The sequence below is a fragment of the Wyeomyia smithii genome, chromosome 3 (genome assembly GCF_029784165.1).
Source record: "Wyeomyia smithii strain HCP4-BCI-WySm-NY-G18 chromosome 3, ASM2978416v1, whole genome shotgun sequence".
Classification (NCBI taxonomy): domain Eukaryota; kingdom Metazoa; phylum Arthropoda; class Insecta; order Diptera; family Culicidae; genus Wyeomyia; species Wyeomyia smithii.
Window position 1 is genome coordinate 62,604,224 of NC_073696.1, and position 14,971 is coordinate 62,619,194.

At 40.2% G+C, this 14,971-nt stretch overlaps 1 protein-coding gene across 11 annotated transcripts in view; it reads left to right on the forward strand.

Annotated features, from left to right (window-relative positions):
- Nucleotides 1-2,819: 2,819 nt before the first annotated feature.
- The window catches only part of LOC129730309 (dnaJ protein homolog 1), a 135,075-nt gene continuing 122,923 nt past the window's right edge, over nt 2,820-14,971 (forward strand). For 3 of the 11 annotated variants that reach the window (XM_055689541.1, XM_055689549.1, XM_055689546.1), the window contains exon 1: nt 2,820-3,745. The gene's annotated coding sequence lies outside the window, so the exon portion shown is untranslated. The remainder of the gene's footprint in view (nt 3,746-14,971) is intronic. The other 8 variants (XM_055689539.1, XM_055689537.1, XM_055689545.1 and 5 more) reach the window with 8 other exon arrangements.

Genomic DNA, 14,971 nt, shown 5'->3' on the forward strand with positions numbered 1-14,971 from the left:
AAAAGCCGTATTTTCAATTCTACAAGGGGTAGATAAAATGATTGAGACAGACAAAATTTTGTCAACTGTCAAAATGGCCAAAACTTCACGAAAAATGAATCAATTTTGATGGAACAACTTTCATTTTACTGGAAAACTATCTTAGTTTCCTAGTATTATTTAAAAACTGGACGTTATAATCCTACATTGGAAATTTTTCGGATTTTAGGAGTATGTGTCAAAATATACATTTGTACAACGCGAAGAACTTTTTCTGGCATCTTTTCTTTTTTAGGTTCATATTTTGCCAATAAAGTAGAATTCATTCCGAGTTCCGAGAAAATCCATCAAGAAGCCATTGACATATAAATTATTGAAGTGAATGTGTTGATTTCGCCTTTAACATATATCAAATTTTTCAATAGTTAGAAAAGGGAAACAATATTTTCTTAAAGTTGGAAGGTAGCTAGTTTCTCTTTTTATATGTTTTTGGTAAAATCTCCATTTTTTACAATTTGTTAGATTCGCCCTTATCACAATGCAGGCGGAAATCTTTTTTGACAGACAACTGTTACGAAAACAGAAATTTTATAAAACTATTCGCGAGATCAACGTACTAGAAAACTACGAAGCTGAGAATTATTAGTTTTTAATTGCCCTACTAACAACTTCAAATCTACTCTTTATCGCTAATTAAGTAAAATTTTATTGAAGAAAAGTTTAAAACTTGGAAATTGAAAATACTAAATAATCATAGAAATAAATCGGCTTAAGAATTTAAAATGCAAATCATTCAATGAAACTTGCTGTCCATGAAGAGTTATGACTTTTTCAACAATGGAGTAGTAAATTTTTGAATTCACTCCCAACAAACAATTTTGTTGAATGAAGGCTTCTTAAATTATAATTCAGACGAAATCCGCTTAACAATTGCTCAATAAGCTGAAAATCAACAAAATGTCGGGCTCTTTTTGAGTTTTAGTGTTACGGCAGAAATGTGTGGAAGGCAACTTACAAATAAAATTTTGAGGTGAAGAAAAAAAAAACAAAAAAAAATTTATTCGCACCTGAGATAGCTCAAAATTTAATTAATAAGTTTATTATTATAAATGGCATATAACAGATATTATTAAAATTTATAAAATACACCAGAAGAGAATACTCTCACATGTGCCAAACAATAATTTCACATATTTGAATAAGTTTACCAATTTATTTCTTCCAAATTTTTTATTTTTGTCGAGAATGTACAAACACTCAGTAATGATTTGACTTTCAGTATGCTCATTTTCATTCACTGTATAAACCATTTCCATTCTTTTCCATTTTTTTTTATGATGGGTGACTAAAAACTAAAAAGAAATGATTTTTTTACTGGTATGTAGAAGTATGTGAAGAAATACTGAAGATGTATTCATTATACATAAATGTTCAGCGGTGTTTGACCAATAAATAGTTAATGGGTTCAATGATGGCAATTTCGGTCACGGGTTTCTTTAAAACACGTTTTATTATGTCAAAGCCAACGTTTCAAGGATATAGGACGAGGAAATATATCCTTGAAACGTTGGCTTTGACATAATAAAACGTGTTTTAAAGAAACCCGTGACCGAAATTGCCATCATTGAACCCATACATTATACATAAACAAAAAAATTGAGAAAGATCCGTAATTGACTTTTCGACGAAACCTTTTCATTATTCTGGAACATTAGCGGTGCACGGTCGTGACGTCGACTTTTCGAATGCACTAGCAGATAACCCTACTAATCATCTGCTTGCAGTTCGTCTAGCTACTTTTGTACATAAAGTAACTTAAAAATTTCAAAGAAATCTTCGATTTAGCGAAACTGATTGAAGGTTCGTTGGGTTGCGTAAATGCATACCTTACTTCAGTATGATGTTTTTTGAAGAGATAGAATCAAAATATTGGTACACATTTTGATTGATAGCAAAACACTGGGCTTAAACCATGATTCAAACAAAAAGAGTGAAGTCCTTTTTGTCCATTACTTTCGTCGGTCTTTCATTACCTTAGTTATTGAGGTTTGCAGGAATTATACACAGTCGAAACTGGAACATTTTCTCTTTGAAAATGGCTTGCCGTGAATGCTTTGGCAAGGTTTTTATGCGGTTTTGTTAAAAGTGTACAATGCGCTTGTGCAATGCTTTTTGTTTCGATACCATTTGAACAGAACTAAAACATGCATAAACAAAATTAAAACTACTGGCATAAAGGGGGGAGAGAGAGCTTACATAGACATATTCGCATTTCCCACTGAGTAGAAATTAAGTAAACTTTTCAAAATCGATCAAAATCGACATTTTTGAAAACTTTTCAAATTGCGTAGAATTCAAGAAAAGATTTCAGTCAAAGCGTCGTTTTAAAGCTATGGAAGTACAATAGAAAATATCAAAATGTTAGTCCTGCTATTTTATAGCGCTTCTAATCTCAGCACAAATATTGAGAAATTTTATTTATTATTTACATCATCGTCATATTATTTGTAAAAAAAAACCAAAAAATCGCAGAGCCTGTGGTATAATAATTAATTCAAATATGACCAAATAGTTTAGGAAGGGGCCACATGTGCACAACTGACTAGAGACTCAGAATGCCCGTTTGATCTAACCAACCACCCGCTCTCCTACATTAAAAAAACATTCTGGTTCTCGATCTCTCGCACTTACTCACATTGAATGCTCGCGGTGGAGAGCTTTTTTGGTGTAGGACTGTCTGCTGGCCATAGTCGCATACTCCACCAAGCTCACTTTGATTTTATTTTTTCGCAACCCGCTAAGCCATTCCGCTCGACTCGATTTAGTTGCTTTTCAGCTTCTCTGGCGAGTGCGCGTTCTATGTGATTGCAATCTGCGTGTGTGCTGGGTCGGTACAGTGCGCGCCCGATTTATTGATTCTGGGCCCCCCACTTGAGTTGTGCTCACGGTTCGGCGCCCTCGTCCATCTTTTCAGTTCTCCAGCGGACGACGTCATCCGTTAGTCATACATATACACTATCTGTTTCGGACCTGTTGGAGGTATAGGAGTCCATAGTGTACACAACGCGGAATCGCACTGTGCAGTTTTCGTAACATTTGGTGTTGCGATTGCGCCGTACGTTTAGTGTTTTGTTTGTGCGCTGATTTTTCACGGTGTGCAATCCGCATCATCATCATCATCCTTCTAGACTAGCCGCACCGCGAATTTAGCTCTCAGATTTTGTGCTTGTAGTGTTCGCAGAACGCCTCCAGGTTTTGAATGATCGTCGAAATTTTTTTTCGACAGTGAATTTACGGAGAATAATTATTTTTAGTGATTTTTCAGCGGCAGCTGGCTGTGCAATTTCGTTTCATTTTTTGGGTGTTTCTCCGCTGTTTCTGCGTTTGTGACAGCATATAAGTGTCATTCACAAGTAAAGTTTTTATTTTGGGACGTGTTATTTACGGTTTTACCAATCTCTCTCCGATATCTGCGTGTTGAGTCGAAAGTTTATCCACCAGGTCACGGAGCGACGTGCAAAAAAACCTTCAAAAGCCATGATCAATGTGTTTATGTAAATAGCCGCAAAGAAAAGGAAATATCGTGTGTCATCTGTCGATTATCTAAGTGTTGAGGATACGCTGTTGATTGTCAAAATACGGCATTGTATCTAGTGATAAAATTGTGTTACTGCCATCTATTGCGCTGAGGTTAAATCGTTTTGACCCCGAGGACGCTGGAACATCGTCTGGCGCGAACGCAGTCATCTGAACTTATACGCTTAAGGTACGGTAAACCTGTATTGCCACATGTACTACCCTTTTTATTCAAATGTGTGACTAGTAGTTGTAGTTCTACTTCTACTTCCGAAATTGGAAGGTGACCAACGGTTGGGTTGCGTTTCGGTAAAACGCGAACACATGTTAGTCGGGTTGGTAGATCGAACAACCATAAGGGAAAACTCATTTCTCATAAATTTGACAGTTCTCTTACAAGCGGGACCGTTGTCTCGTGTTACCGACAACCCATATTGGCTGTGCTGGATCGCGTTGAACGATGGGCGGCATGGGCAGAGAAACCCAGCTGGTGCGGGTGGGACACCATGAGCTAATGCGGCAGGCTGATTTTTTTCTCTGTCGGACAAAGGTGAATTTGGTGGGGTATCTTTTTTTGGTGTTCTCAAAATGCTGTGCGGTTTTGGATTCGTGCTTGCAGGAGAGTTTTTCGGTAGCAAGAAAGCGTTACGTGAATGTATATGTATAACAACGAAAACAACAATAACATACACTCAACCAGTTTCTCGCGTTTCTATCAAGTTACGTTACGCGTTTCGATTCAATGCTAAGTCGAAACACAAACAACTCGCGCACGATCGTGAGAAATTTGGATAACAGGAGAGTCTGCTTGGCTTGCGAGAGTGAAACAGACGGAGAAGGTGTTCGAGTTGGGTCTATAAATAAAACATGCACTCATCTGTAATTCCTCTTACAGGGATAGTGGGTTATCTACGGTGAAAGTGGATACAATATGAAACTTTATCATATGTTTGACTGTATTTCCACATTGTATAAGGTAGTGTTTTAGAAATAGATTGTGAATAATTCTAATTTTTATAATATGTATAAGACGGATTTGTAATTGTATCCATTGTAATACCGTTAGTTTGAAAGTTCTCAGAACACATATTATTATCTGTTCCTATGTAATAGTTTCTAGGATTTTGAAGTAGAATACTTCTCTCAGGAAGTTCGTCTATATAGGGATGTAAAATGAAAATCTAAAACCGAAAAAAGTGAAAAATATGTCCCATTTCAAATGCTAATAAATCGGTTAGTATTCGATGGATTTCTTTCGTTCTTGCAGCAATAGATTGGAAAATCTTCTAAGATTCTTCCCAAATGCAGAAAATTGTAATTTTATTATTCAAACTATTGTACTATTGAACATAGTCAAGGCTTGTCAAAACGGAAAATTCGACCTCTGATTGGTCGTTATATGATTGCTTCCCAAGCACGGTCGACAGAATCATAGACCTTGCCATTTAAAATGTGCAATTTGGCCTATATAAGAGCCTGTTTCACTCGAAGCCGCTCATTATAATTCTAGGCAGCAACAGGAACATTCCTCCCTGTCCTGTGGTATGGCAACGGATAGCGGAGCGCGTCTCAGCATCGATAGCAGGACCAGGTGATGCAGGGCAGCGGATACCAATGGCAACGGAAGCGTCCACTACTGTGGCAACGAGAATAGGGCAGCGGTTGACGTTAGTCTCAGCATCTATATAACCAGGTCCAGCTGATGCAGTGTGGCATTTCAGTGAAATGCTGTCTCTGAGCGATAGCAGGCACACTAGCAAATGCATCCAATGAAAAGAACATTCTGGAAAATTTTACAGTGTTTATTTCCCCGAAGGAATACTTTATTCGCACTGCCAGTGATAACGCAAAGATGTGGTCGGCATCTTATCAAACATTGAATAAAACAACAAATTGTCCTTTTCAGGATGAAATAAAAACCTAATTGAAGAGTTAATATTTTCTCTTAAGTCAATTTACAGTTTCAAGAAATTTGGAACAGGTTTCAGTCATGTGCACAACATCCGAACAGCTTTCATTATCAGCATAAAAATTAATTTTTCGCATAATCAAAATTCAAAAACTATCAAGTCCAAATCATGACAAGCAACTACATTATTGAGAATGGTCAATCCTTGTTGAAGCGCGAAATTTGACTGATCTGATTAGTCGTTAATATGATTGCTTCCCAAGCACGGTCGACAGAATCATAGACCGTGCCATTTTAAATTTGCTATTTGTCTGTATAAGAGTAAGGATATCAACTGAAATGGCTATCGATAGTTATCGATTGTTGTTTATTGAAATCCGACAACAATCGATGATTTCCTACTACTATAGATAGGTTTTTCATTCCTATATAAGAGCCTGTTTCCCCCGAAGCCGCTCATTATAATTCTAGACTGCGACAACAGCAGCAGTGCAGTGGATACCAGGCGGATAGCGGCCACTGCATAGCAAAGAAGTTGCAGCGGATATCAGCATCGATAGCAGCTGGGCCAGCTGATGCAGGGACAGTGGATACCAATAGCGGCGTATAGCGGCCAAAACATTGGCATGGCTACGGATAGCGTAGCAGTTGCAGCGGGTTTAGCATCTATAGCAGCTGATGCAGTGAGGCACTTTGTGAAATGCAGTCTCTGTACGATAGCGGGTACTAGTAAATGCATTCAATGTAAAGTTGACACATTTTGACAACACATGAGCTGTCTAGTTTTGAGTGTTAAATCAGCTTTTCACTGTTTATTTTATCACAAGGAATAATTTATTCTCACTGTCAGTGATATCGCCAAGATGTGATCGGTATCTTATTCGATATTGAATTGAACAACAAATTAATAAATGACTGACACGCAAGCAGCCGGGTTTTCTTTCTTGTAAAAGTATTCTACTTCATCCTTGCGGTCGTGGCTTTGCACACAACCCTCCTGTAATTTTTTTTCTGCCATTTCCGTTACCGTTTATAAAACAATAGTTCACCAAAATAGTTAGAAAATAATATGTGTTGCCGGATTATGTTTACTTAGTTTTTAGTTTTTAGCTCAAATTTTACGTTTTTAACCCCCATACAGTCCGTTCTTCGACACCAACTCTCTACCTGCTCTATTTTGCGAGAAATTTCAATTTTAATGTAACATGTTTGGCGGTTTGGTTGCTAGTGCTATGTTGATATGGGTTCTTCACCATTATCAAATTGTAATTCATTAAAATTGTAATTCCTCAAATACTAAAACAGATAGAGAGTTGGCGTACTAAGAAACTAAGAAAAAACAAAAATGTGAGAAAACATCGGGATACGTTTACAACAGTACTACTTTTGAACATGTTTGCTTGTGGACTGTTATTTTGTACATTTTTTCAGCAATGCAAAAGCTGCGTCTAGTAGAAGCTTTCAAATGAAACCAAAAGAATTGCTCTAAGTGGTATACGCTTAAAGTTAGAGCCACTTTAAGAAAAGTATCCATGAAACTTAAAAGCTGAATTACTCCGTGTAGATTAACGCTAGGACATACGCGTTGAAGAGGTTTTTTTCGTCGAATGTGGCCCTCTATTAGCCCCTTAAATATTCCTAACAAGGAACTAATCACCCTGCCGAGTATATTTACTATGCGACTAAAATGAAATGTGATTTATGGTACTCAGAAACCTTCCCGAGCTGCTAATATTTCGTTGGCACTCCCAGTATCTCGAGGTCGATGCTGGCCTAACAAGCCAGTCGTCTTAGGTTCGATTCCCGGCTCGGAAGAGACTGTTACTGTCAGTTGGCTCGTAGCGTCAGCCCCGCAACTGTGCTGTACACTACACAGAGTTGTCTGCGAAGTCTGTGTATAAATATACAGAAGTTTAGAGTTCCTAATCGGAATGTAGAAGCAAGGCTTTGCTATGATATTTCGTCGTATAACCGTTGTTTCGGATAACTCCTCGCACTCCGTTTGGTGTAGAATCGACCAACTTTTGACAAGTGGTGACAGGGTTCGCCTACCAAGATGCTCGGATTCTTTCCCTACTTGTTTTCGGCTGTTTCCCTTATTTACCGGCTTCTTCACGACACAGTCTGATGTCTGGATCGTACATCCTATGACGTCGACCTTGTGACCATATGTTTGGAGTTGTTGTTTTGCATGAATTGCTATTTCGACGACATTTCTCACTTCGCGTGTAGTAAAAATAAAAGATGCTTCTGGGTGAGCGTTGGGATCTTCCTGATGTTTTTACCACTGGGTCCATGCTCCACATGCCATCCCTGGATTGTTTAACATCTCACAGACAAGTTAAGCTCTGATTAAAAAAAAAAAAAATAAAAGATGCTTCTGGGTGAGCGTTGGGATCTTCCTGATGTTTTTACCACTGGGTCCATGCTCCACATGCCATCCCTGGATTGTTTAACATCTCACAGACAAGTTAAGCTCTGATTTCCGGAACGGATCTTGGTTAGAAACACGTTTGATTTGAGCAACATTCTCGACTGTTGTTTTGGTCGTTTGAAAACTCCAAGGGCGTTCAAATCCTCCGCGAGAAGCGTTGTTGTCTTGATTATATAGAGAACTACAGCACCGATCTTATCGAGGTTCCGTACAGCGTTAGCTTCGTGTGTCACCGCACTCTGGATCTCTTTGCTGGTGTTATTGTCGGCGGTCACCACTGACCCCAAATACACGTCGACCACCTCAAGCGAAAAAAAGAAATGCGGTCAGAATAGATGTTCTATTAATAGTCATGAAAGCGATGTTGAAGCCACAAATGCCCGATTTCGAGCCACCACATCGAATTTTTGAAGGCACAAGCCTCGATAACAACTATGCATCATCTGCGAAAACGCTATTTTGTGTTTACTGTGTTGATTGAAAAGCATTTTCAAAGACACAACAGTCCGCTCTCAGCTACTTCTATTCAAATTTTCAAAAAAAAAAAAAAAAAAATCCGAATAGGTCATTTTCTACAGAGTTTTTCTCGTAATGCACTTTGAAGTGGGACATCCTTTACAGATATTTAAGGTGAGAGGCTGATGTTCTCCATGAAACCTCTCGCTTGCATGTTTTTCGTTTTCGACGCATTTACCCGCAGTCTGATTCGTTTGGTTTCGGCTTTGATGTCGCACACAAATTACGTAACGCTAAAATTACAGATTTAAGACACCCCGTCCCTCCCTTTGTAACGATAAGTATCGTTGAATATGACTCCCCCCCTAAAGTTACGTAACGCTAAACCCACAAAAATTTTCGATTTTGACGGAAAATCACAGTTACGTAACTGTTTCAACTACTCCCCCCCCCCCTCGACCATATGTAACAATAAGTATCGTAAACTAAACCCTCCTCCCACCCTTAATGCGTTACGTTATTTTTGTACGACGCCTTTTAGCCGGGCGTTGGTTTCCGCAGTGTTCCATGTTATGATGTCAAAGTCATCCCCAAAGCTCAGAAGCTATGTTTTTGATTGGGAACCTTCAAGGTGAACCAATAACAAGCATATACAATTTACATGCTTTAAAATACTTAAACCACGCTTGGTGGGATGGTTACCATAGATACGAACCTCTTACGTAGTATCTTGGTTTACAATATTAGTATTTACTTGGTTAGAACTTTGAGTGGGGTAAAAACAAAATTTTTTGTTATGAACCAAACTCCTCAGCACAAACTCGTGGACTAGCGAAACCACCGCCGTTTGAAAGTTCTACTGTTATACTTTCATATACTGACTACCGAATCTGCGCCTAAGTAAGATACAGAGATTTGAAATAAGGCAAAAATAAAGATTACTTATCCTTTTTTATTGGCTTTTTTCGGTGAGAAAATTGAAAAACAGCTATCATTTGCGTTACGCGTTTCGGTCTATTTTGCTTTGACCATCATCAGACGCCTAAAACATTTATTATTTAGTCAAATTATAATTGTATACTCCAACATTCTACACTTACTAATTGCTGTGTGCAACCTGTCGGTCAAGTCTGAAAAACTATACTAGCAAATTTTCTCTACCTAGCCCCCTACATCGCCCACTTCATTATCGGTAGTGTTCGGCCGCATTCGGGGTTTCGGCTTTCTACAGAGCCGAGCCAATAGTCCGTTGTAAGTGGTGTTAAAGTTTCCACACTCACGCCGCAGGTTCACCGTTCGACTTTCCCCTTGCATTTTGATGTGGAATACCTCCGCTATCATCCTGGTCGCCGAGTTACCAATGCTTTCCAGTATTGCGGTGTTTTCAAAATTGAAGATATGTCCTTCTTTCATTGCGTGTACTGCTACATTCCGCGTCGAACACTCGACAGAAACGGACGTGCAAAGTGGTCGTTCTATTACAATCCGGTCCGTGTGTACGAATAGCCAAACAAAAGAGTGTATTATCTCGCTAAAGGCCAACTAGATTGTGAGTTGTGTCGCTACGTTCTGTACCCGGCTCGCAACTTTGGCTGTATTGGTGCAAAATATCAGCTGCAGTTTTGATCTGTGCACAGTGAATAGATCTTTCTAATTCAAGGCCATCAGTTGACAGTCGATTCGTGTCGCTGTGCTGAGTGATCTCACACCCGGCTCACTGCTGGTGGCTGTATTGGTGCTGCTGTATTGGTGCTGCTGGCTGCTTTGGGTGCAGCTTCGAACGATCGGACAACCACTGCTAGAAGGAAGAAGTAAATAGGTACGTGTTCTTGTCGGCGCTAGTGCGCTACATTTAGCGCGATGAATATAGATCCCTCGCCTCCCGTTTACACTCCGTCAGACTCGTTTCGCGTTACGTTTGCCGGATCTGCACTCCCTAGCCACGTCTCGATCGACCGGGTTCGTCTAAGGCACGATGTAGCAAGTGTGGGGAGACTCATGCGGAAGATTCTTGCAGTGTTAATGCTGAAAAATGTATTCACTGTGGGGAAAACCAGCATGAGCTCTCCACATGCCCGGTGTACATGCAGCGCAGAGATAAAATCAAGCGGTCACTTAAGGAGCGTTCAAAGCGTTCTTATGCTGAGATGCTGAAGAAGACCGTGACCACTTCTACCATAACATCGAACCCCTTTGATCTGTTGTCCTCTGATGAAACCGATTCTGACGATTCATCAGCGGGAACATCTTATGCCAATCCTGGGGAGTCTAGGAAGAGGAAAAATGTTTCTTCTCCTAAACTTCCCCGTAAAGGTCCTAAGATTTCCCAAAGTGTAATGAAAAGTACGAACAAACCAAACAGTGCTGCGGAAAAACCGAAGCAAACTCCTCCTGGGCTTGTAAATTTAAAGTCCCAGAAGGAACACAGGAACATCTAAAACCCCAGTTGTTCCTTTAGCACATCCAGTTGATGAAACAAACTCTGGATTAGTGAAATTTTCTGACATTGTGGACTGGATTTTTGAAAATTTCAATGTACCCGATCCAATTAAAATTTTTCTTACAGCATTCGTCCCAACAGTTAGATCATTTTTGAAGCAGTTGACTGCCCAATGGCCCTCCTTGCAGCGATTGTATCCTTCGATGCCTAATTCAACTGCGTATATGAAGGATTCTATCTCTGTCTTACAGTGGAATTGTAGAAGTATTTTACCAAAAATTGATTCGTTTAAAGTTTTGATAAATAAAAACAAATGCGATGCATTTTCCCTTTGTGAAATTTGGCTTACTTCAAATATTGATCTCAACTTCCATGATTTTAATATTATTCGCCTTGATCGAGACACCCCATATGGAGGAGTACTTTTAGGGATTAAAAAGTGCTATTCTTTCTATCGTATTAACCTCCCCTCGATTCCAGGCATCGAAGTTGTCGCATGTCAAATGACAATACAAGGTAAAGAGCTTTGTATTGCCTCAATATATATTCCTCCCAGAGCACAGGTTGGGCAACGGCTGCTCTTTGATTTAATAGAACTTCTTCCCTCGCCACGTTTGATTTTGGGAGACTTCAACTCTCATGGTGTGGCTTGGGGTTCCCCTTACAATGATAACCGCTCCTCTTTAATCTATAAACTTTGCGATGACTTCGACATGACTATTTTAAACAACGGTGAAATGACACGTATCCCGAAACCTCCAGCGCGCCCAAGCGCTTTGGATCTATCCTTATGTTCGACGTCGCAACGGTTGGATTGCACATGGAAGGTAATCCTCGATCCTCACGGTAGCGACCATCTGCCTATTTTTATTTCAATTACAAACGAGTCAACTCGCGTGCGACCAATTGACATTCCGTATGACCTCACACGGAATGTCGATTGGAAGTTATACGAGGAAATGATTTCAAAAGCGGTCGAGTCGATTCAACATCATCCACCACTTGAAGAATACGACCTCCTCGCGGGCTTGATTCTCGACGCCGCGTTGCAAGCCCAAACGAAGAAATATCCCGGCGTAACGATCAAAGAACGGCCTCCCACTCCGTGGTGGGACCAAGAGTGCTCCGATGTCTACACGCAAAGATCCGACGCGTTTTTGGCCTTCCAGACTATTTACGGTACTCGGAGCTTGATACCAAGCTTAAAAGTTTGGCTAAAGCAAAGAAACGCGGATATTGGCGTCGGTTCGTGAACGAGACGTCGAGGGAGACATCGATGAGCACTCTTTGGAACACAGTCCGAAGAATGCGGAATCGCGTAACGGTCAACGAAAGCGAGGAGTCTTCAAGTCGGTGGATATTTGATTTTGCCAGGAAAGTATGTCCGGACTCTGTTCCTGAGCAAAACATTGTTCGCGATGCGTCTCCGGGCCACGACGCGATAGAATCACCTTTTACGATGGCAGAGTTTTCAGTTGCCCTCCTGTCCTGTAACAATAACGCGCCTGGGTTAGATAGAATCAAATTCAACTTGTTGAAGAATCTACCCGGCAATGCCAAGAGGCGCTTGTTGAACTTGTTCAATAAGTTCCTGGAGCAAAACATTGTACCGCAGGATTGGAGGCAAGTGAAGGTGATCGACATCCAAAAACCAGGGAAACCAGCTTCTGATCACAACTCTTATAGGCCGATTGCAATGCTATCCTGTATCCGGAAATTGATAGAAAAAAAATCACAGGAGGGTTGTGTGCAAAGCCACGACCGCAAGGTTGAAGTAGAATACTTTTACACAGCTCTACTTACGGCTGTAAATTAACCTACGGCCGGCGTATCGGTTCGCGCCGCTTATCGCGTTTAGCCTGGCAGAGGCCTAATGCGCACGGCCAACACAATAGAAAGGTGTTTTCACATTGAAAATTAGACACGGCTTTACTGGAGTAAGTGTTGGCAAATGACGCGCGTCTAAGAACACCCGAACTGTTTCGCCGTGCCGCTTCCATTTACTTCCTTATTACATCGGCTTTAGAGAAGTACCGGCTGCACCTACCGCTGATGCTGTTACCATCCTGCTACTGGTACCCGAAGCTATTAACTCTTTAAATTAAGTGTTTTATTTGTCCTTAAAAAAAAATTGTTCAATTCCATATCGGATATGATGCAATCGCATCTCTGTAATATTACCGACAGTAATATTCTTCTAAACAGAATGATCCTACTTTTTCATTAGAGGAAGTGCCGGCTGAAGTACCGCAAAAATCTCGCCCGATCGCTCGCGTTAGCGTTCAGCCTGGCAGAGGCCTGAGACGTGGTGACCAACCACAGGGCAAGTGATTTGTTTAATTTGAAGGCAGCCACAGGCGCGACCCGCTGCTATAGTCTGTTACTGCTGAGTGCCGATATCTGCTGTTACTGCTGTCAACGTTGTGGACGGTCCATCTAATTTCCCCCGCCGACTAATGAATGTAGCTAGTTTCCCAGAAACACTCTTTTATAGCCGAAGGGTGCTACGTAATAGGCCACGCCTTTCAGTTCAGGTTTACCATTTCCTTATGTTCTTTAGACGAATTATTCCACAATTCGCATTTGATTTTTGTATTCAGCGAAAAAACACCGATGGTGCTCTCACACACGCAACGGTTTTAACCCGTATCTTATTGTGGTTTGTAACAGCAAGCGATTTCGTTTGCTCGCTGTTGCGTGTTGCATCATGTTGCAACTTGGCAGCTGGGAGACGACGAAATTCTGTTAATGTTGATTGATTGAATCGACTTCATGTTAGCTCTGCATAGTCGAACTAACTGCTTTTGTGAATGCGTTCTAACAGGGCAGTTTATTATTCAATGTCCGTTACGCTGATCGCAGCCTTTGCGCTGCCCCTACAGTGGGGGGTTTACTAAATAAAGTAAAAATTAGACAACTACAACAGAGTTTGATTGCATCTCGCACAGAATGTCTGCTTGTGTTGATGCCAGAAAATTATTAACTTTCAATTATTTGTTTATTTACCTTGAAAAAAGCATTTTGCGGTTCAAAATCGGTTACTGATTACAACTTTTGAGCTGCCCTAATATTGGGGGAATTAAAATACACGGACAACATGCACTGTGGAAGCTATTTCACATTCAGTAAATTCGACGGGTGTGACAGATTTAAATTGCTAGGATGCAACACAGAATGCTTGCTTGCGTTGACAAAAATTATTAACTTTCAATGACTTGTTTATTTGCCTTGAAAAAGGCATTTTGGTTTCCAAAATTGGATTTCCTGATGGCAATCTTCATGCTGCCCCAACAGTGGGGGAATAATGGCTGTCTGGCGACACACGCTGAGAAAAACCGCGCTGCTCCTGAGACGTGGTGACCAACCACAGGGCTAGTGCTGCTGCTAAGGAAGGACGACTGCTGTTGTCGCTGTCTAGAACTATTATGAGCGGCTCCGGTTGAAACAGGCTCTTATATAGGCCAAATAGCATGTTTTCATTTGCAAGGTATATGATCCTGTCGACCGTGCTTGGGAAGCAAGCATATAACGACCAATCAGAGGTCGAATTTTTCTTTTTGACAAGGCTTAACTATTTTCAATAGTACAATAGTTTGAATAATAAAATTACAATTATCTTATTTTGGGAAGAGTCTTAGAATCTTTTCCAATCTATTGCTGCAAGAACGAAGGAAATCCATCGAATACTAACCGATTTATTAGCATTTGAAATTGGACATATTTTTTATTCACTTTTTTAGATTTTAGATTTTCATTTCACATCCCTATGTAGCCGAACTTCCTGAGAGAAGTATTCTACTTCAAAAAAATTCGGCAGGTGATTATTTTTAGGGGTAACAAAGATGTCTATAATGTTTCGACACCCCTCCTTTTTCTGAAAGGAGTGGTTCCACACAAATTTCTGCACATCTCGAGAAATGATCAAATAAATGGAACCATATTTGATATGTTGAGGTTTTTGATAGCATGAAAAATTTTCGACTCCAGCCGCCATTGTTAAATTTAAGATGGAAACTGCCGATTTCTATCCGGGAAATGTCTCCAAATATTATTTTAAAATCCAATATGGCGACTTCCGGTTTCTAAAAAACAGCGGGATATGACCAAATACCACCCAACATGGGTATTTCCGAAATCGTGATTATGCACTGAAACCTCAAATCGACCTCCGACAACA